The 22076-nt window shown below is 39.9% G+C and overlaps 1 pseudogene; it reads left to right on the top strand.

The window, feature by feature from the left end:
* The first annotated feature begins 18593 nt into the window (after positions 1–18593).
* LOC110223707 (cyclin-G1 pseudogene) lies at positions 18594–19261 on the top strand (annotated as a pseudogene).
* Positions 19262–22076: the final 2815 nt, after the last annotated feature.

The following is a 22076-nucleotide window of genomic DNA, read 5'->3' as shown; positions in this document are numbered from 1 at the left end:
GTAAAATATGTCCATATTAGTCATTTTGTACAAGAAGACTTGAATAAAAGAAAAAATGAAAGAAAATGCTGTATTTAGTCAATCAGTTCTTTCTCTGGAGGCAGACAGCATACTTTATCATCAGTCTTTTGGGACTGTTTTAGATCACTGTATTGTTGAAAATAGCTAAGTCATTCACAGTTCTTCACTGAACAATATTGATGTTACTGTGTACAATGTTCTCCTAGTTCTGTTCACTTCACTATGCATCAGTTCATGTAAGCTTTCCAAGTTTTTCTGAAATCATCCTGCTTGTCATTTCTTGTAGCACAATAATATTCCATTACAACCATATACCACAGCCTGTTTAGCCATTCCTCAATTGACGAGTATCCCTTTGATTTCTAATTCTTAGCTACCACAAAAAGAGCTGCTATAAATATTTTTGTACAAATAGGTCCTTTTCCATTTTTCTGGATGTCTTTGGGATATAGACCTAGCAGTGGTATTGCTGGATCAAAGGGTAGGCATGGTTTTAGAGCCTTTGGACAGAGTTCCAAATTGCTCTCCAGAAAGGTTGGATCAGTTCACAATTCCACCAACAGGGCATCAGTGTCCCAGTTTTCCCACATCCCCTCCAACATCCAACATTTTCCTTTTTTGTCTTATTAGCCAAGCTGATAGGTGTGAGGTGGTACCTCAGAGTTGTTTTAATTGATATTTCTCTAATCAATAGTGATTTAGAGCATCTTTTCGTATGTCTATAGATAGCTTTGATTTTTTTGTCTGAAAACTGCCTGTTCATATCCTTTGACCATTTATCAATTGGAGAATGACTTATATTTTTATAAATTTGATTCAATTCTCTACATATCTGAGAAATGAGACCTTTATCAGAGATTCTCGTTGCAAAAAATTTACCCCAGTTTTCTGCTTTCCTTATAATTTTGCTTGCATTGATTTTATTTGTACAAAACTTTTTAATTTTTATATAATCAAAATTATCTATCTTATATTTTCTAGTGCTCTCTATGTCTTCTCTGTTTCTAAATTCTTCCCTTATCCATAAATCTGACAGACAAACTATTCTATGCTCTCTTAATTTGCTTATAGTATCACCTTTTGTGTGTAAATCATGTACCCATTTGGCCTTATCTTGGTATACAGTGTGAGATATTGGTCTATATCTAGTTTATGCCATACTGTTTTCCCGTTTTTCCAGCAGTTTTTGTCAAATAATGAGTTTTGTTTCCAAAAGCTTGGATTTTTGGATTAGATTACTATGGTCATTTACTAAAAGGTAGTTTGTACCTAATCTATTCCACTGATCCACCACTCTGTTTCTTAGCCAGTACTAGACTGTTTTGATAATTACTGATTTATAATACCATTTGAGATCTGGTATAGCTAGACCACTTTTTTGAAGTCCTTGAGGTTTTGTTATTGCCGTTAAATTTTATAATTATTTTTTCTTGCTCTATAGTCCTGGGTTTGTCATGGCAAGTAGACTCTCAAGTGTTTTATACTGTCTACAGTTACTTTCAATGAAATTTCTCTTTTTATCTCTTTCTGCTAGACTTTGTTGGCAATATATAGAAATGTTGATGATTTACGTGGGTTTATTTTGTATTCTGCAACTTTGCTGAAGCTGTTAATAATTTCAAGTAATTTTTTTAGTTGATTCTCTAGGATTTTCTAAGTATAACATGATATCATCTGCAAAGAGTAATAGTTTTGTTTCCTCATTGCCTATTCTAATTCCTTTAATTTATTTTTCTTCTCTTATTGCTATAGCTAACATTTCTAGTACAATATTAAATAATAGAGGTGATAATGGCATCCTTGCTTCACTCCTGATTGTATTGGGAAGGCTTCTAGCTTATTCCCATTACAGATAATGCTTGCTGACGGTTTTAGATAAATACTACTTATTTTTAGGTAAGCTCCATTTATTCCTAAGATCTCTAGTGTTTTTAATAGGAATGGCTGCTGTATTTTGTCAAATGCTTTTTCTGCATCTATTGAGATAATCATTTGATCTGTAGGTTTTGTTATTGATGTGGTCAATTATGCTGATAGCTTTCCTACCAAGATTTGCAGCAACATAAATGATTGATCACAAAATTATTCCCATTTCTTATAGGCATTCTCATAGGCAGCTAGGTGGCATAGTGGATAGAGCAATGGGCCTAGATTCAGGAAGACCCAAGTTCAAATCCAATCTCAGACATTTACTAGCTATATGATCCTGGGCAAGTCACTTAACCTCTGCCTGCCTCAGATTCCTCATCTGTAAAATGAGGATAATAACCACACATACCTCTCAGGGTTGTTGTGAGGATCAAATAAGAGAATATTTGTAAAGTGCTTAGCCTGACAGTAAGTGCTATATATAATACACATATACACACATATAGTAAGTGCTATATATAGAAATGTTAGCTATTATTATTTTTATCTTATTAAAGTCTTTCACCTTACTTTTTCTGTACTTTTAAGTGGCAAGAGGCTTAGATTCTTAAAAAAGTTTATTTTATCTGAGCCATTTTGTAACCTTTGGATGACAGAATCAAGGTCTGGTCCAGATATCCCGATTGCTAAAGAAAGTTGTATATTGACAACCTCCTATCGCATTTAAAATTAGCATGGGAAATGGAAGGGAGGGGTAAAAGTAAGGTATGTTTTATTCATCAATCTAAAAAAAGTGAAAAATTCCAAGTCTTTCCATTTTTAAAGGGAAAAGCAAAGTTTGAGGTGGGGGGTGGGAAGGAGAGAAGGCTTTTTATTTTTGTTTCTAATTTCTTTTTTTTTTTTGAGGGAGGGGGGAGGCATTTAGAACTCTACTCCAAGCAGCTTTCCCTTCAGTGATGGAGATCTTGTCCAAATGGTTTCTGCAAAGTCAGGTTGTGAGTAGGAACTCTATGTGTTTGGGGGCAGGAGGGAGGATGGGGGAGCTTTTTCAATTGTTCTGTCCTCTGGAATGACCTGACTATACTTGCCCATGTTTTCACCTGCTTGTCTAAGAAGAAACAAGTAGATTCTTCTTTCCCTCAGGACAGCCTCAGAAGGAAAGGAAGGGATTAGATTTGATGGACATATGTTCACCACTGGATGTCTGTCAAAGTCAAAAGTCTCCATAAGAGACTCTCAACCAGGGACATCCATGTAGACCAGACATCCCCCAAGGCTCTGCTCAGCCCATACCAACCTAATGAAAATCTGTGCCAGAGGCAAAGATGCTTCCCCTCACATCTGGAATTTCCTTCCCCTTTTAGTAGGTGAGGCAGCTGTCAAATCTAATCAACAAACATTTATTAAGCACCTACTATGCACCAGGCACTGTGCTAAGCTCTGGAAATATGAAGAAAGGCACCTCTCCAAGGTGCTCAAAATCTAATGAGAGATACAAGATATGAAAGACTATGTACAAACCAGCTGTATACAGGATGAATTTGAGATAACCAGCTGAGGAAAGGCAGGAGCAGTAAGGGGACTAGGAACAGCTTCATGTGGAAGAGGGGATTTTATTTGGAAGCTGAAGGAAGCGGGGGTTGGAGGTGAGGAGGTAGAGCATTCCAGGCACGGGGAAGAGCTGATGAAAATTCTCATAGTTAGGAGATGGAGTGCCATGTGTTCGAGGAACAATAAAGAGTCTGGATTGCACAGTACATGGAGGGAAATAATGTAGAAGACTAGAAAGGTGAAAAAGAGCCAGGTTATAAAAGGCATTGAATGTCAAACACAGGATCTTCTACTCGAACCTGGAGGAAATAGGGAACCACTATAATTTATTGAATAAGGGATTGGGGAAGTAATTGGTTTATTAAGACAGATTTGACAGCGGAATGGGAGACGGGCTTGAGGCAGGGAGACCAACCAGAAGACTCTTGCAATAGTCCAAAGCACGGCAAAGATTTCCTGGGAGGCAGACAAGGCCCTCTTTCAGTGTTTGTATTGGGCTGGAGAAAGGACAGCCCTATTCAGATGTAGTGCAGTGAAAAGAGGAAGCTCAATCCGGCACAGCCACTTACCTGCTCCCCTTTGCCTCAGCTTACCAGGTAAGAGAATGAGGCAAAGGCAAATGAATTTTGGGACTGAGGAAAGCATTGTCAAGGATGACAATGAAACAAAGGATCCTCTTCATGGTTACCGCTTCCTTCCAAGTTGTCCCCCACTGGAACGGCCTGCCTGGAGAAGGGGAGGACTCCTCCTCCTTGGAGCTCTTCAAGAGGAGGATTGATGACCACGTGTCGTGGATGTTACAGTGGGGATTCCTTGCATATATGGGCTGGACTAGAATGTCTTCTAAATCTCAAAATTCTGGGATTCTGTGAGTTTTCCCTTCAGGGATAAAACTCTTTTAAAGTTTTTAAAGTGAGATTAAAATTCCCCTGAGAACAGAATCAGAACTGAAAGGAACCTTAGAGGTCAATTAATCCGACCCCTTCGTTTTACAGATGAGGACGCTGAGGCTCAGAGAGTTTAAATTATTTGTCCAAGGTCACATAGGTACTGTCAGAGGAGGGGAATTTGAACTGAGGTCCTCTGACCAAATCTAGCCCTTTTCCATTCACCATGCTAATCTCACCATTTTCTAAGGTCTTCTGGGTGAAAAGGGGCAGAGGGCATGTGGAATGATGAGTACATTCAGGGAGTTTTCACAAGGTGTAGATGAGCAGAAGGTATTGAGAAGGGGAACTCAGATAAGTGTTTGATTCCTTTCCAGCTGGGAACAGTGAACTAGAGACACCTGAGATCTGCCATGTACTACCTGGCTAGATGTGGGCTGTGACTGGCCCGGAGGTCTCTGGACCTGCACCAACGTGACTTGCCTGCTAGCAGCTTATCTGCCTCTTGCAGCTGGATCCAGTAAAGTTAGAGGTGCTCCGGGTACTGCTCATACCTGGCCTTCTCTTCTGCATATTGTTCCAGGAAAAGAATCAGGAGATTAAGGCACTTGCTCAAAAAGTTGACTGATTTTTCTCTCTTATCACCTTCCTGTTCAGTAGTTTTTCAGTCATGTTCAACTCTTTGTGACCCCATTTGGGGTTTTCTTGGCAGAGATACTGGAGTGGCTTGCCATTTCCTTCTCCAGCTCGTTTTACAGATGAGGAAACTGAGGCAAACAGAGTAAAGTGACTTGCCCAGGGTCACATAGCTCATAAGTGTCTGAGGCCACATTTGAACTCCTGACTTCAGACCCAGCACTCTATCCACTGCACCACCCAAGGGCCTTACCTTCCTATTAATCACTGTCTTGGATCCTCTGATACTTTACTGAGCAAACTCCTTTCAGCAGAGATCAGTTAATTCAATTGTTTGTTCCTTCATTCTTTAACAAACATTTATTAAGCACCTATGGTTTCCCCAGCATGGTGCCAAGAGCTATGGGGAATGCACAGGAGGCTCTTTCTTGAGAGGCAATGTGGTTTAGGGAAAAGAACCTTTGTACAGCTTCTCTAGTTGGAGGACATGGGTTCAAATCCTACCTCTGATATTTATGACTTTGAGCAAGTCACTTAATCTCCTGTGCCTTAGTTTCTTTGTCTATAAAATGAAGAGAGGAGGTGACCTGGATGACTTCTGAGGTTTTTTTCTAGATTTGGGATCTTGTGACATGTACCATCTCCCCTGGGCAGCTAAATGGTGTAGTAGAATGCCAGGCCTGAAGTCAGGAAGACCCATCAGCCTGAGTTAAAATCCAGCCTCAGATAATTTACTAGCTGTGTGACCCTAGGCAAGTCACTTAACCTTGTTTGCCTCAGTTTCCCCATCTGTAAAATGAGCTGGAAAAGGAAATGGCAAACCACTTCAGTTTCTTTGCCAAGAAAACCTCAAATGGGGTCACAGAGAGTCGCACATGATTCAGCAGTAGCAACCACCATCTCACCTCATCCCCAAGCTCTCAGCTCATAACCCAGTGTGAGGAGGGGAAAAGAGGCCTCTGGACTAGCTAAATTCGATTCAACATTTATCAAGACATGGTTATACACAAGGCACTGTGCTAGATGATAGGAATAAAATAATCCTTGCCTTTGAGGAATATATATATACATATTTATGTATATGTGTATATATATGCATATACACATGCATATATTTACATATATACATATATATATATATATTTTTTTGGGGGGGAATCTAACAGATCTGCTTCATTGGAACATTATGAACAACAGTGGATAGGGTTGCCTGTATTTGACCAACTGTGCCAGCATTTTGTCAGAGAGGCCTAAGGTTACTAACATGTCATGGTATCCTTTTTGGCTTCTTTGATGAGCAATCTGGGTTAAGTGACTTGCCTAGGGTCACACAGCTAGTAAGTGTCAAGTGTCTGAGGCCGCATTTGAACCCAGGTCCTTCTGACTCTAAGGCCGGAGCTCTATCCACTGTGCCACCTAGCTGCCCCATGGTATCCTTTTCAGTTGCTGTTGTTTTGATTTTGGTAACCCTAGCGGATGGGGTAGTTAGCTTGAGGGCAGATTTTATTGAGCCTAGTCTAGTCTTGACTTGGGGCCCTCGTTTGTCATCTAGAAAATGAGCCTAGATCAGGGGTTGTCGAAGGTTTGCTCCAGCTCTAGAAGTTTATGATGCTGTGGTTTAAGTCAGTGCTGTGTGTTCCATGAACACGACCACCTGGCCTGATGCTTAGGGATGAAATGAGACTTGGTGGACACAACTAAGGTGCTCTAAATAGAACCGTACACTTCATACCCAACCTGGAAGAGAAAGGAGTGAGATGGAGCAAAGGCCTGATAGAAGGCAAAGGTTGAGTTTTGGTCTCAAGTGAGGGTTCTTGATAGATTTTGGTGGTCCGTGAACATGGACAGAAAAAAAGAAATTGCGAGTTTATTTTGATATATTTAGTTCTGTTATAATCCTGTGTTTTTGATTTCATGCATTTGAAAACATGATTCTGAGATGGGGTTCCCAGGCTTCACCTTCAGCAGTTAGAGGAGTCCATGACATAAATAATGATGAAGCACCCTTGTTCTACTTGAGGACCTAGAGAGCCACACATGTCCTCAAGGCCTTAGGTTCCTCATCCTTGGTACAGGAACTACTCTGGATTATAAAGATCAATGTAAGCACATGCTCAGAAACTAGTTAAATCAGAGATGTCAAATACCAATACGAGACTTTTCTATGGAAGAATAAGTAGCCACGTTTGCCTTTAGCCCTGGGTTTACAGGAACCTGCCCCTTCTTGCCAAAGCTCACCATGGTTCAGCAGAACAAGCTTTCATTTTGGAGTCAGAGAACCTGAGTTCAAAATTCTGGCTTAGCTACTGGCTTTGCCTGTGTGACCTTGGACAAGTCATCTAACATCACTAGGCCTCAGCTTCCTCATCTGCAAAATGGATTGGACAACCTTCCAGATCTATCCCTATGATCTTACCATCTCAGTTTTTGCTAGGAAGGCATTTGGTAAATGAGTTTATGGGGAAGCCCAGTGAGAAAAAAAATAAGGCAGTTCCCAGACCTTCCCAAAGAGACCAAGAAACTGTTTAAAAGAACCCCAATGTTTCTCTTGTCTATTTCTCCTCAAATCCTACTGGACTTAAATTATTCATTACTCATCTTCCCCATTTCACAAGGATCTCTCCTTTGTTAAGTAACTGCTTTTTTTTGAGCCCCTATGATGTACAGGGCACTGTAGTAGATAGGGACATAGACTTCCATTAAGATACCCCAGTTTACAATCTCATGGAAGCAGAAGGGAATATGCATTTATTAAACACCTACTGTGTGTCAGGCACTGTGCTAAGCACTTTACAAACCTCATTTCATTTGATCTCATAACATTCTGGGAGGTAGATGCTATTATTATCTCCATTTTGCAGACGAAGAAACTGAGGCAAACAGAGGTTAAGAGACTTACCCAGAGTGAAACAATTGGTGTCTGAGGCCAAATTTGAACTCAGTGCTCCCTGATTCTAGGTGCAGTGCTCTATTCACTGGACCACCAGCTGCCTCTTGAAGGCTTTTGATTTTGACAGATATCTGAGGGTGGGGGTAGGGCACACATACCCACGAAATCCAACCCCTCTCTCTTTCTGAGCCTGCTTTGGGAGCAAGGAATACACTACTACTTGATATTGTTATATACTGCCTTATGACATTTGATAAACAATTTGTTTCATTATATGTTCAAGTGTTTATATCTTGTGTACTCAACGGGATTATAATCAGTCAATTTATAATGGACCTCATGGGAAAGGATCACTATATTTCTTTGTGCTTTGCGTTACACACACACACACGCACACACACACACACACACACACACACATACTGCCCTGAACATGATAGAGGCTCAAAAATATTTCACTGCTTTATTTTGTTTGGCTATGTTCCAAGAGAGGCAGCCTAGTATAAGAGATACAGGGCTGGCTTCGGATTCAGAATAATCTGGCTTGAAGCTCTGCCCCTGATACATACTGGTTGGGTACAAGTCACTTTCAGTGTCCTGGGCAAGCTCTCTAAGACAGATGATATGCCAAGTTTCCCATGCTGGGAAAATCACTTAATGAATTCACAGATTCAGAGCCTTCCCACTCCCTCCCCAACTGTTTTAAAAATATTCTGAGATGTCATTTAGTGTAGGGGGTGGAGGGAGACAGATTTAGACCAAGGGTAAAACTAGATCCCAAGTAAATAAGGACGCCACTCAACTTGGAGGAGTACAATCAGGATGAATGGAATATTAGGAAAACTAGAAGCCACGTCACCTAGTTTGGAACAGAAGGTGCTACAGATTAAGACCAAATGACTCAAATGTGAAGCAGGCTGGAGGCAGGATTGGGGAGTCAAACTGAAAAGTTTAAATTTTATCCTAGAGGCGCTAGGTTAGGTTCCTTTATCCAAAGATCCATCTGAGTTTCTTGAAGAGGGGACTGACATGGTCAGGCTGCTACTTTAGGTATATTTTGTCAGCTTTGTGTGTATGCAAGTGTGTAGGATGGATCAGAGAGGAGAAAGATTAGAATTCAGTCCCCAAATCCACTGGACATGTTTGTTCACAAACAGAATTAAGGTGGGTGGGTGGAGAGTTGTACAGTACGGGAAACCATATATCAGAACTAGCTCCTTGCCTTAAGACTTGTTTAGAATATTATCAAGCAAATCATCCAATCCACCTGCAGCCTTCAGCTTCTTTCAGGATTTTTTAAAAAAAAAAAGCAAGCATGCTTTAGAATTTGAGTATGTGAAAGATCTCGTCTCTCTCTAGAGACATTTGTCATTTTGTAAATGAAAGTGATCCATAAACTTTAAATCCCAAATAAATGCCTTTTCCCCAGCTGTATAATAAGCACTTTCAGGGTTTTTGTTTTTGCTTTTGTTTTTGAAGCACGGGATATTAACATTGATTTGTCTGGTCTCTTATCCTATTGAGTTAGGCAATAGAATGGGTAGAGTGCTGGACTTGGAGTCTTGAAGATCTGAGTTCAAATTCTCCCTCAAATACTTATTAGCTATGTCATACTGGGTAAGTCATTCAACCTCTTTGATCCCCATCTGTAAATGGGGTTAATAATAATAATAATGATAGCACCTACCTAACTGGGTTGTATCAAAAGGGATAAGATAAGTAGAGTGCTTTGTAAACCTTAGAGAATGCTAGCTAGCTATTATTCTGGGGCAGATATGTGACTCAGCGGAATGGATAAGGGAGGGAGGAAATAAAAGAGAGAGAGAAAGAAAGAGAGAGAGAGATGTGCAGGGTGGCTGGTTGGGATTAGGGGTGCCTTCTGGAACCAAGATAAATGGTCTTGCTATCTCAATTATTTATGACGAGATCTGAAACATAAATGTGTGCAATATGATTGTTTAGAGGTTTTTTGGAGGAGGGAGAGAGAATAACGTTCCTCAAAAAGCATATAAAGTAGTAGATACAGCATCGGCCCTGAAGTCAGGAGGACCTGAGTTCAAATCCGGCCCAGATCAAACACTTGACACTTACTAGCTGTGTGACCCTGGGCAAGTCACTTAACCCCAATTGCCTAAAAAAAAATTTTTTCTTTTAAAAAAAGCATATAAAGTCACTGAAATCAGAGGGGAAATGATCCAAGATAACCAGACCTAGAAGCCAGTCTCACTGTTCACAGTGAGATGCCAAAAGTTATTTGTGGAAAGGAAGTTTGCTTTGTAAACAACTTCATTTTCAAAATGAGATGGATTATTAAATAGAAAGCTAAGTAAAGAAATCTTCTGAGAGCAGTGACTGATCTTGGTAATAAACCTTTTAAGTCCAAATCTTTTGATTCCCAGAAGGTGGTCTTTGTAGATTCTTCTCCTTTACCCCAAATAACTGATCTTCTCTGATCATTGGGCTCCAAGATTCCATGGCTATTCTTTCAACGGCCATTACCTAATGGATTGGACTCCTTACTGTGCATTCAGTTTCTATGGGTGTTGGTGGTGTTTGCTCCAGAGTAACTGTAGTATAAATGCATCAGGACATGGTGGATAGAGAACCAGTCTTGGAATCAGAAAGACCTGGTTTCAATTCTTGCCTCCAAGACATATATACCAGATGACCCTGGACAAGTTACTTAAACTCTCAGTGTTTCAGGCAACTGAGAATATAAATGCTGAGAAGATGCCAACCTGCATTGGTAGAGGGAATTTCTTCATCTGGAAGTTGCCCATATCAACAAAATGACAAATCTAGTCCCCATCTCTAATCTATTACCTACGTTTTCCAGTATTTCCCTCATTCCCCTCCCACCCAATAAAAGAATTTTTAAAAAAAGTTCAGCAAAGCTAACAAACATACAGAAAATCTGACATTATATACACAGTGTCTCACCCACATAGTCCTTCAGCTCTGCCAAGAAACAGATGAAAGTCCCTTCTACCTACTCTTTGGAGACAAGCTTATCATGACACTTTCCTGGCTTGTTTTAATTTGTTGCTGTTCTAACAGTTACCACTGGGGTAGTCATTGTGTACATTGTTCTCCTAGTTCTGCTTACTTTACTCTGCATCAGTCCATATAGGTCTTCTCCTGGTTCTCTTGTCGTCATATTAATTTCTTATGTCATAGCAATATTCTGTTACATTCATGCACCACAGCCTGTTTAGCCATCCTTCAACAGAGGAACATTAACTTTGTTACCAGTTCTTTGCTACTACGAAAAGTACTGCTGTAAATATTTCGGCCTGTAGAGGGCCTCTCTTTTTTAACATTGACCTCCTTGGGCTATATTGCCTAGAAGTGGAATCTCTACATCAAAGCAAATGAGCATTTTCATCACTTTCTCTGCATAATTCCACATGGTTTTCCTGTGATGGTTGGACCAAGGTGCAAGATATGGTCTGAATCCCTAACCTCACAGTCTTTTTGTTTTGTTTTGGTTAGTCAATGGGGTTAAGTGACTTGCCCAGGTTCACACAGCTAATAAGTTGCAGGGGTAGTGAAACTGTGGCCACAGGCTCCCCACCCCTGGCCCAATCCATAGCTCTACCAACAAGCCTGACAGTGCCTGCTTACCACTCCTTGCATCCTGATCTTATGCCACAGAAGTACCTACAAATAAATGCCTTTCAGGCAACCTTTAGTTGCCCACTATTTTTCCCCATTGGGAGGCGACCCTGAGGACAGGGACTGCATTTCTCACCTTTCTTTGTACCCCCAGCAGTGCTTAAGAAATGCTTGTTAACACGTCTCTTACGTTTCTGAAGTTCATCAGTTACCAGATTCCCTTTGCCATTTTTTCTCTCTCAAACTGTGTGCTCATTTTAATGTTCATTCATTTTACTGGGTTTACTGGCTTTCTGGTTTTGTTTTTGTTTTTGTTTTTGAAAGGCCAGCTGAGTATTTTTTGCATCACAGGGCAGGAACAATTATTTAGGACAAAGTTCACTTCAGCTACATAATGAAACCATCATGTCAAATGGTTTAATAAAATGTGTTAATGAATTCATATAATAGGCGCTTAGTGTTTCCATTTAATGTACATATGGGGGGAGGGGAAGAAGGAAGCTACTTCGAAAGCATGAGTCCCTATATAAACAGAAACAATATATGGCTGACAAGCAGCAGAAGGTCACACTGTAGGGTGCGGGATATGCTATAATCATCAGCACAGTGAGAATCAGGAGGCCCAGGTACAAGTTCTGATTTTTGCCACTAGCCAGCTATAAGGAAATAATCGGAGGGCCTTTTTTTTGTTTGTTTTTTAGGAGAAAACAGAAGGTGGAAGAGATGCTTAACCTGCAGTACTACTACAGCAGGTCTCATATCAATAGTCTAAAAGAACATGGAGGGGAAAAAGTAACATTGTTAACAAGAATGTGAGGTAAGGGGGTAGCTAGGTGCGCAGTGGATAGAGCACAGGCCCTGGATTCAGGAGGACCTGAGTTCAAATTCTGCCTCAGACACATAACACTTACTAGCTGTGTGACCCTGGGCAAGTCACTTAACCCCATTGCCTAACCAAAAAAAAAAAAAAAGAATGTGAGGTTAGAGATTCAGACCACATCTTGTACCTTAGGCACTCATGACAGAATCGAGAATTCATGCATCTGTAGTTGATGTTTTATGTTTTGTTTCATTCAAACATTCTAGTGCCTACTATACACATGGCACAGGAACTAAATCCCATGGCAGTTACTAAAACAAAACATCTGTAGGCTCGACACTTAAGATAACCATGGGAGCTCATATATAATGTTGTTCAGTCACTTTTTCAGATGTGACCCCATTGTGAGGGGTTCTGGATACTGCAGTGGTTTGCCATTTCCTTCCCCAGCTCATTTTACAGATGAGGAAACCGAGACAAACAAGGTCAAGTGACTTGCCCAGGGTCACACAGCTAATAAGTGTTTGAGCCTGGATCTGAACTCATGAAGAGGAGTCTTCCTGATACCAGGTACTAGCTGCCCTTTACATATAATCGGTGAAAAAATTAATTCCAATGGGACACAAGAATTATTTATATGTATGTGTATATGTATGTGTATATTCATATATACACATACACACACATTCTCTCACTAAAGTCCTACTTTGATGCTTTGTTGTTATGTGAAGATAACCCTGAATCCTTGAAGACTGTACCAGCAGAGACCAAGAGCTCTAGTGGGCTCTGGAAGGGTAGAAAGGTTTTGTCAAGGGTTCCAAAGACGTACTGTCATCTGAAGACCAGCCTGGCTTTGTTTTTAAAGGTACATCATCAGAAGGTTGGCCAGGAGGTGATGAATTTTTTTTTCCCCATAGAAATTCATGAAGACCATCTGTTTAGATAAATATATATGCCTAGGAGTGGGATCTCCAGGTCAAGGATATGTACATATTGGTCACTTTTTAGAAAAAGTATAATGCTGCGGAAGCTAGGTGACACAGTAGATAGAGCACCGGCCCTGGAGTCAGGAGGACCTGAGTTCAAATCTGGCCACTTGACACTTACTAGCTATGTGACCCTGGGCATGTCACTTAACCCCACTGCCTAGCCAAAAAAAAAAAGTATAATTCCAAATTGCCTTTCAATGGCTGCCCAATTCACAGCTCCACCAACGGTGTTAGTGTCTTTCTGAAACCCCTGAAGCACAGGCCACTTCTCTCTTCTGCCATCTTTGCCAATTTCCTGGGTGTGAGAGTGAAGCCTCAGAGTTGTTTCGATTTGGCTTCTATTACTTGTGATTCATTCAGGCAGCAAGAATTTATTAGTAATAGGGCTAGAGAATGAACCTGTGTTTTCATTGATATGAGTTCCCTGGTGAGAAACTCCATCTACCACTGCAGGTCACCACCCCTGCAACTTAGAATCTGAGAGATGCCTAACACAGTGGTGTCAAAGTCAATCAGAAAGATGTCCACTGAACTGCACCTAAGGACCCTTGTGGGCCACATATTAACTTAGAAAAGCACACTTTAACATTATCTATGTTTTATTGTATTGCATTTGTTAAATACTTCCCAATTATATTTTAATAATCTGGTTGGTCTCCTCTCCAGAGTACTTTCAGCTGGTGGCTGTGTTTGACACCTCTAGCCTCAAGCATTGAGAGGTTAAGTGATTTGTTTCCAATCATAAGTGGAACTTGAACCAATGACTTCCTGGCTTCAAGGCCAGCACTCTACACATCATGCTTTTTAAATGTTTAAGTAAGAGACCTACTACGTGCAAAGAATTGTGCTAAATACTTCAGAAACAAAGACAAAACCAAAATATTAAGCGTAAGGAATTTAAGTTCTATCCAAGGAAACATGTACACATATAAAAAGTCAGTCAATCAACTAGCATCTTTTCAAGCATCTACTATGTGTCAGATTCTCTTCTATAGACTGAGGATACAAAAAGGACAAAAACCAGTTCCTGCCTTTTTAAGAGCTCACAGTTTAATGGAAGAGACCACATGACGACAACTATGTATAAACAAGGTATGTACAGGTTATGCTGGGGGTAGTCTCAGAAGGAAGGCACTAAGATTAAGATTTGGAAAAGCTTCTTGTCAATGGGACTTTATCAGGAGACTGGAAGGAAGCCAGGGATTTGAAAAGGCAGAAATGAAGATGGAGAGCGTTCCAGGCGGGGGAGACAGACAGTGAAAAAGCTTGGAGTCTGGAGATGGGAGTGTCCTGTGAGAGGAGAGGAACAGGAAGAAGACCAGGGTCCTTGGATCACAGAGTATGTGGAGAAGAGTGACGTGCAAGAAGACTGGAAAGGCAAGAATGGGGCAGGTTATGAAAGGCTTTAAAAGTCAGATGGAGGATTTTATATTTGATCTTGGAGTTAATAGGGAAACATATGGAATGGGAGAGAGGGGTGTGACATTACCTGCCTTTGGGAAGATCAATTTGACAGTTGAGTGGAGGATGGATTTGAATGGGGATAGACTTGAGGCAGGGAGGCCAAGCAGCAGGCTACTGCAGGTGTGAAGTGATGAGGGCTTGCAGGGGTAGTGATGGTGTCAGAGGAGAGAAGAGGGTGTCATGAGAGATGTCATGATGGCAGAAATGACAGGACAAATAGTGAGAGGTTAGGGGACTGGGAGAATGGTGGTACCCTCAAGCATAATAAAGAAGTAAGGAAGATGGGAAAGTTTGGCAGAAAAGAGAATGAGTTTGTTTTTGGCCATGCTGAGTTTAAGACGTTCGTGAAACATCCAATTTGAGATATTCAATAGGCAGTTGGAGAAGTTAGAGCTGTATAGCTAGATCTGCGTAGAGATGATAATCGAAACCATGGGATCACCAAGTGAAATAGCACAGAGGCAGAAGAGAAAAGGGTCAGGACAGAGCTTTGTGGAACAGGTATGAACCTAGATGAAGGCCTAGCTAAGGAGACAAAAGAGTAAATCTATATAGAAAGTAAATGTAAAGTAATTTTGATTCAGGGAGAGACTCTGGCAGATGTGGGAATTAAGAGGTGGGGCTTGAACTGGAGATTTTAAGAAAGCTAAAGATTCTAAGAGGTAGACATTAAGTCAAATCAGCAAGCCCATATTAAAGCATTTATTACTCGTACTGGGGATACAAAGAAAGGCAAAATCAGTCTCTGCTTTCATGGAGTACACAGTGTAATGGAGGTGAGGAGGGCATATCCTAGGTACTATGCAAGGACAGAGATGGGAATTGGATTATTGTATGTGTGGAAGATCAGTTTGGCTGGACCACAGAGTCCATAGATGTGTAATAAAGCTGGAAAAGTAGGCTAGAGTCAGAGGATGAAGAACTTCAAATGCCAAACAGGACTTTGCATTTGATCCTAGAGGTGAAAGGCAGCTGGAGTTTTTTGAGTAGGTAAAAGACATGGTCAGATCTATTCTTTGTGGATATCACTTTGGTAGCGGTGTGAAGGATAGATTGGAGTAGAGGGTGATGGAGGCAGGTAGCCCAACAGGAAGTGACCACAACAGTGTAGGTGAGAAGTGAGTAAGTGGAGGAAGAGGCTAGATTTATGAGATCTTATACATATCAAATCCATAAGACTTGGCAATTAATTGGATATGGAGGTGGGGGGAGAGGGAAGAGTTGGGGATCACTCTGGTCTTATGAACATGGAGAATGCCATTGTTATTAAGGCCTTGTCAGAAATAAGGATAATGTTAAGAAGAGATGAATTCCATAGAATCATTCCTAGTTTGCAGTTCTTTTGAGAACCATTTGTTCACATCTTTGGTATCAACTGGGGAATGGATCTTGGGCTTAAATATTTGTGCCCCATAATTCTTAGCTATTAGACCCTTAATAAATATTTTTTTTCCCAGTAGAATGTTTCCCTTCTTTTCCTCACTGCATTTTTCTTAGTTGTGCAAAAGTCAAAATAGGTTTTAATATTCTTTCTTTTTAAACTTTCTATTTAATTGTAGAGATAAATGAATAGTAACAGCCAAAGCTTGCATTTTTCTTTAAAAGCTGTGTGCCTGCTTAGAATTCAGTTATAGTAGGTAGATTTGCCTGAGGCTGTTCCAGGCCTCGGTTGCTTGAATCTATTTCAATATTCTGGGTGTGGTTTTATTCTGGTGTTCCTTAAACTTAACTCAAAATTCTCGTTGGAGTTTATTTTAGGCAGATTTAAAAACCAGTCTCCTCCCCACTCAAATTCTACTGGACCCTTTAAATTATTTTATATTCTGTAGACTATTGGTCCTCTTTTCTCTGAATCTTCCTTTCTCCCATCTGCCATTGTTATTAAGGCCTAAAGCCCCAACTACAAAACCATAGGTAACAATCAACCATATTGGAGCCATGCCATTTGAGGGTGTGGAGGCAACTCCTTCTATCATATCAGAGAGAAGGCAGCAGCAAAACAAGCATGAGCCAAACATAAAACCGTAGGAATATATACCTCCCACTTAACTAGGTGTTCCTAAATGTTGAAACAGTTAAATAAAAAGTTTATATTAAGATTCCCTCATTTAATATAAGACGCATTTATCAAGGGCCGACTTTGTTCAAGGCACTGTGCTAGGCAATGGGAATACACAGATAAAAAATTCTTACCTTATCCTAGGGGGAATAAAGCACATACAGAATTATACGTGGAGTAACTTCATGAGGGAGAGAGTGCTAATAAATGGAAGGTGGGGTTAGGAGGGTATCAAGGTCTTCATACAGGAGGTGGTCCCTGAGCTGTGCTTTAAAGGAAGTTTAGAATCTACAAAGAAGAGGCATGAAGGGAGAGTATTTCAGATGTGGGAGACCACTTGTGCAAAGGGAAAGAGGTGAGTTAGAATATTGTTTATACAGAGGGATAGCTCATAAACTAATCTGATTGTAATGGAAAGTATATAAAGGGGGGAGGTAAGAGCCAGATTAAGGAGAGATTTGAATGCTAGGTTGAGCACTGAATTGTTGAGGAACCCGTTACTCTAATTTTTTAAGGGTTTTTTTGTTTTGTTTTGTTTTAGTTTGCCACGGTAGTTTTAATTTTTTCTTTAGAAAAAATGTTTTGTTTTTTTTTAGGCCATTGGGGTTAAGCGACTTGCCCAGGGTCACACAGCTAGTTAAGTGATGATTGGCAAGCCTATTGCCCATAAGCAGTTCCGGGGCGCAGTTCCAGGGCAGAGAGGAGCACTAACACTTGTGGGTGCAGGAAAACAGGGGCTCTTCCTGGGTAAAGATCAGAGAGCCAACCAGGAGAGCAGTGATCACATCTCTCCCATGATCACACCACCTTGGAAACCCTGAAAACTTTCAGACCCCCTGAACTTGCTCTGAAAACAGCAGCATGAAAAAGCTTGAAGCTTGGCACAGTACCTCCCCGCCCTGAGGTGATCAAATCCCAATTTAACATATTAAAGTTCAAAGCCAAGAAACAGGCTGGGAAAACGAGCAGGCAATGACAACAACAAAAGAACTTGACCATAAAAAGCTACTACAGTGGCAGAGAAGCCCTGAGACATAAACTTGGAAAAAGACAACGATGGGAAAACAGCTACAAGCAAAGCCTCAAAGAAAAAATGCTAACTGGACCCAAGAATTCCTGGAAGAGTTAAAGAAACAGATAAAAACAGCAGAAGAAAAATGGGGGAAAGAAATGAGAGTGATGCAAGAAAATTATGAAAAGAGAATTAACAGTTTGGTTAAACAGCCATAAAAAATCACTGAAGAAAATAACACCTTAAAAAACAAAATCGGCCTCGTGGTAAAAGAGGTACAAAAATCCATTCTAGAAAAAGAACTCCTTTAAAAACAGAATTGGGAGACACCTCCTCCATCATCTTCTTTCCCCACCCCTCCCCCCCATATAGTTACTCTTCTCTCCCCAAAACAGTTCCCTCATTGTCTGGGACATTTGGACTAATTTTTCAGGGTGAAGGGAGGACAGGTCCCAGAGGGGAGGCTTGCTATAGGAAGAGCCGCCTCGAGGAGCTCAAGATGATAGAGGCACTAGTAACAACTGAAGTTCAGAAATTGTTACACCAGCTGAATGTTCCATTGGAACAGGAGTCCAGATGTCAGCCAAAAGTCTGTGGCTTGAGACTAATTGAATCTGCTCATGATAATGGCCTTCGGATGACTTGCAGGAGAGGGACTTGGAAGTGAAAGACTTTCTTAGCCTAATTCAGTTTTTTGGTTTTGACACAGAGACTTTTTCTCTAGCTGTGAATTTAATGGACAGACCAAACATCTTGGATATGTGGGATTAAGACTTTTCTCTAGCTGTGAATTTAATGGACAGACCTAACATCTTGGATATGTGGGATTAAGTTGCTTCTATCTGGCTGTGAGATCAACAGAGGAAGAGAGAAATGTCCCATCAGCCACTGATAAGCCAATAACAATTCACAGTTTCGGAAAATGGAACAGATTGTATTAGAGAAGATGTGTTGGGAGGTCAAAGCTACTGCTGCCTTTCAGTTTCTACTGCTCTATTATTCATTCATTCATGAAAACTTGCCATTTGAAAGGAGAAAGAACCTGAGTTTTGAAAGACTGGAAGCTCCTCTTAGGCATGCCACTGTAGGATTATGTTTTCTAAAGCAAAGCCTTCTATATTGGCATTGTCTGTAAATGCACTGAAGATTTAAGCACATAAATTTATAGAATTTTTAGAAGTTTATAGAATTTATGGAATCGACAGAAGGAGTAGAAAATCTTCAGAAACATTCCAAGATCAAACTGCAGAGATCTGACCTTCTGGCAGGAACTTACAGCAAAGTGCTTACTGGAATACTCATAAAACAACTGTTCTAAACCAAATGTTCAGAAGCTGAAGTAGACTATTGTCTGGGAGTACTGCATGTCAGTTGAAGCACAGTTATTACAAAATCACTCATCTTCCAACAATCACTGAAACTAGGTCTTAATAGGATTCTTACGGTGAAGAAATTCAACTATATGGAAGGCTTATTTCACATCAGAACTGTGGACTCCAGTATTAGAATGGATTTAAGCTGTGAAGCTTGAAACACAGCAACTAGGTTAGCATTGACATTTTCAGACTTGAGAGGAGAACAAGCTATAGTTGGAAATTGATTACATGTGCTGCAGTTGGAAGTGTATTCAGGACTAAATTATGATCCTCTTTGAAGCACAGTTGTAAAAACTAAAACTCAAATGTGAAACCCTAATGTAGAATAAGGATGGAGACTATATTGTGAATTGACAGTTAATATTGATCCAATCTAGTAGTATTTGTATTGATATACTGATTATAGGTAGTACTGATGGCAAGGTGTGACTGAATTTAATTGATGTTATTTGAATTGTGATTCAAGTTCACATCAAAACAGATCAATTGCAGAAAAATGATATGATGTACTTTAGTAGTCAGGGTTACTCTCTTTGAGGCAGTATAAACAACCTTGGTAAAGCCTTATACAACTAGATAATCTAATAATTCTAAAGATTTATTTTTGTTTGGCGTATTTCTTCATTTAAATTTGACTATAAATCCTATTAAAGTTATAGACAGATATGTTAAATTTAAGTGATCTTCAACATTATCCTAGGGAACAAGTGATATGGTATACAAGGTTTTATTCAGAATGATTTTTATCTCAATATCTAGCCCCTTAGGAAAAAATTAATTTCTACTGTAAAAACACTCTCAAAATTTGCCAATCTGAAACGTCAACTATGCCCTTCTAAAGCAATATACGCTAATGCTAACACTCTAGAGCTTTTAAATAAGGATCACTGTTGGCATGAAACTGGACTGTCAATAAAGAGCTTTCTTTGTATTTAAAAGCAATACACATGGGATACGCTATTGTCATAATGCTCCTGTAACAATTCAACTTATAGAGAGTAAAGTGAGTTGTCTATCCAGATTCAAGTAAGCAGCAATTTAATTGGCTAATTACGTGGTAATTGGAGCACTTAAGGCTAGTTGTAAGTTAATGAATCTAAATTGAAATATAAGGTTGGGAAAGCATATAGTTAAGCAGTGCAATATATAGTTTAACCTCCACAATAGCTATAACTAGTTGAAATTTCCCTTTGACATCATGTTGTGAAAAAAAAACACTTCCCTTTAGAGAGAAATGAAAGAACAACAGTATGTCTCAATTTTGTAAAGCGTTTTGCAGATGCACTCTCCAGTTACTCCTAAACATCTGATTCACTGAAGAAATTTCCTTTCTAAGTCATCAATGCAAACTTAAGTTGGCTGAAGTAACCTAACAAAGTACCACTATGTTCTGGTACTAAGAAAGTGTGATCTTTCAATAAAACTATGGAGGGGGGCAGCTAGGTGGTACAGTAGAAAGAGCACCAGCTCTGGAGCCAGGAGGACCTGAGTTCAAATTTGGTCTCAGACACTTGATGTGTGACCCTGGGCAAGTCACTTAACCCCATCGCCTAACCAAAAAAACAAAAAAACAAGCCACAAACAGCCTAGACATCATATTTCAAGAAATTATAAAGGAAAACTACCCTGATATCTTGGATCCAGAAGTTAAAATAGAAACTGAAAAAATCCACCAATCACCTCTTGAAAGAGATTCCCCAAACGAAAACTCCCAGGGATATTATAGCTCCAACACCCATTTCTACGTGAGCCTTTTTCTGACTGCTTGTACCTTAACCCCCAAATTACCTGGTATCAATTTTGTATAGATGCCTGAATCTTGATTTTATCCTCCCTATCCCCTTGGAGAATAAGTTCCTCAAGGGCAAAGCTATTCATTCTTATCTTTGTGCCTGATAGATACATATTAGGAACTTTAGGATTTTTTTAAAACTTGCAAAGTGTTTTCTATTTATTATCTCATTTGATCCTCACAATAGCCCTGTGAGGCAGGTGCTATTATTATCCTCACTTTACAAATGAGGAAACTGAAGCACAGAGAGATGGTGACTTGTCCAGGCTCAAACAGCTAGTGAGTGTCTGAGGTAAGACAGAACTCAGGTCCTCCTACTCTAGGTCTACTGCTCTAACAACTGTTCCAGCTAGCTCTGCTCATTGCATTCTGTATCAGTTCACATAAGTCTTCCCAGGTGTCTCTGAAACTGTCCCCGTTGTCATTTTTTATGGCACAACAGCATTCTATTACACATGCCATCATCTGTTCAGCAATTGCCCAAATGATGGACATCCCCTTAGTTTCCAATTTTTTGGCATCACAAAAGAAGCTGCAATAAATATTTTTGTGTATATGGGTTCTTTTGCTTGCTTCTTTGATTTGTTTGGGGTGTGCATCTAGTAGTGGTGAGTCAAAGGGTATCACAGTAAATTTTTGTTCATAGCTCCATGTTACTTTCCAGAATGGCTGTACCAATTTATAGCTCTATCAACAAAACGTTAACGTGCCTGTTTCCCTGCAGCCCTTCCAAAATTTGTTATTTTTCTTTTTTGTTGATTTTGTCTTGAGGTAGAACCTCAGGGTTGCTTTAGTTTGCATTTCTCTAATTAGTGACTCAGAGCATTTTTTCACATGGATATTGAAAGCTTGGATTTCTTTCTATAAAAACTAACTGATGATGTCCTTTGCTCATTTATTAATTGGGAAACTTCAGGTTTTGAAGATATGGAACAATCAAGTACTAGATTCTAGAAATACTTCTTCTGGCCACCTGACCTTGTGGTTATAAACAAATAATCAGATCAGTCATTAATTTGCTAAGATGAAGTGTCTTTCTGGGACAACTTCCTCACTACAAAAGAGTCTCAGGTAAGCTTTAATTACATTAGAATT

Source organism: Phascolarctos cinereus, unplaced genomic scaffold, assembly GCF_003287225.1.
Source record: "Phascolarctos cinereus isolate Bilbo 61053 unplaced genomic scaffold, phaCin_HiC Scaffold_3;HRSCAF=262, whole genome shotgun sequence".
In the NCBI taxonomy this organism is placed as follows: domain Eukaryota; kingdom Metazoa; phylum Chordata; class Mammalia; order Diprotodontia; family Phascolarctidae; genus Phascolarctos; species Phascolarctos cinereus.
This window is presented reverse-complemented; position numbering and strand designations above follow the sequence as displayed.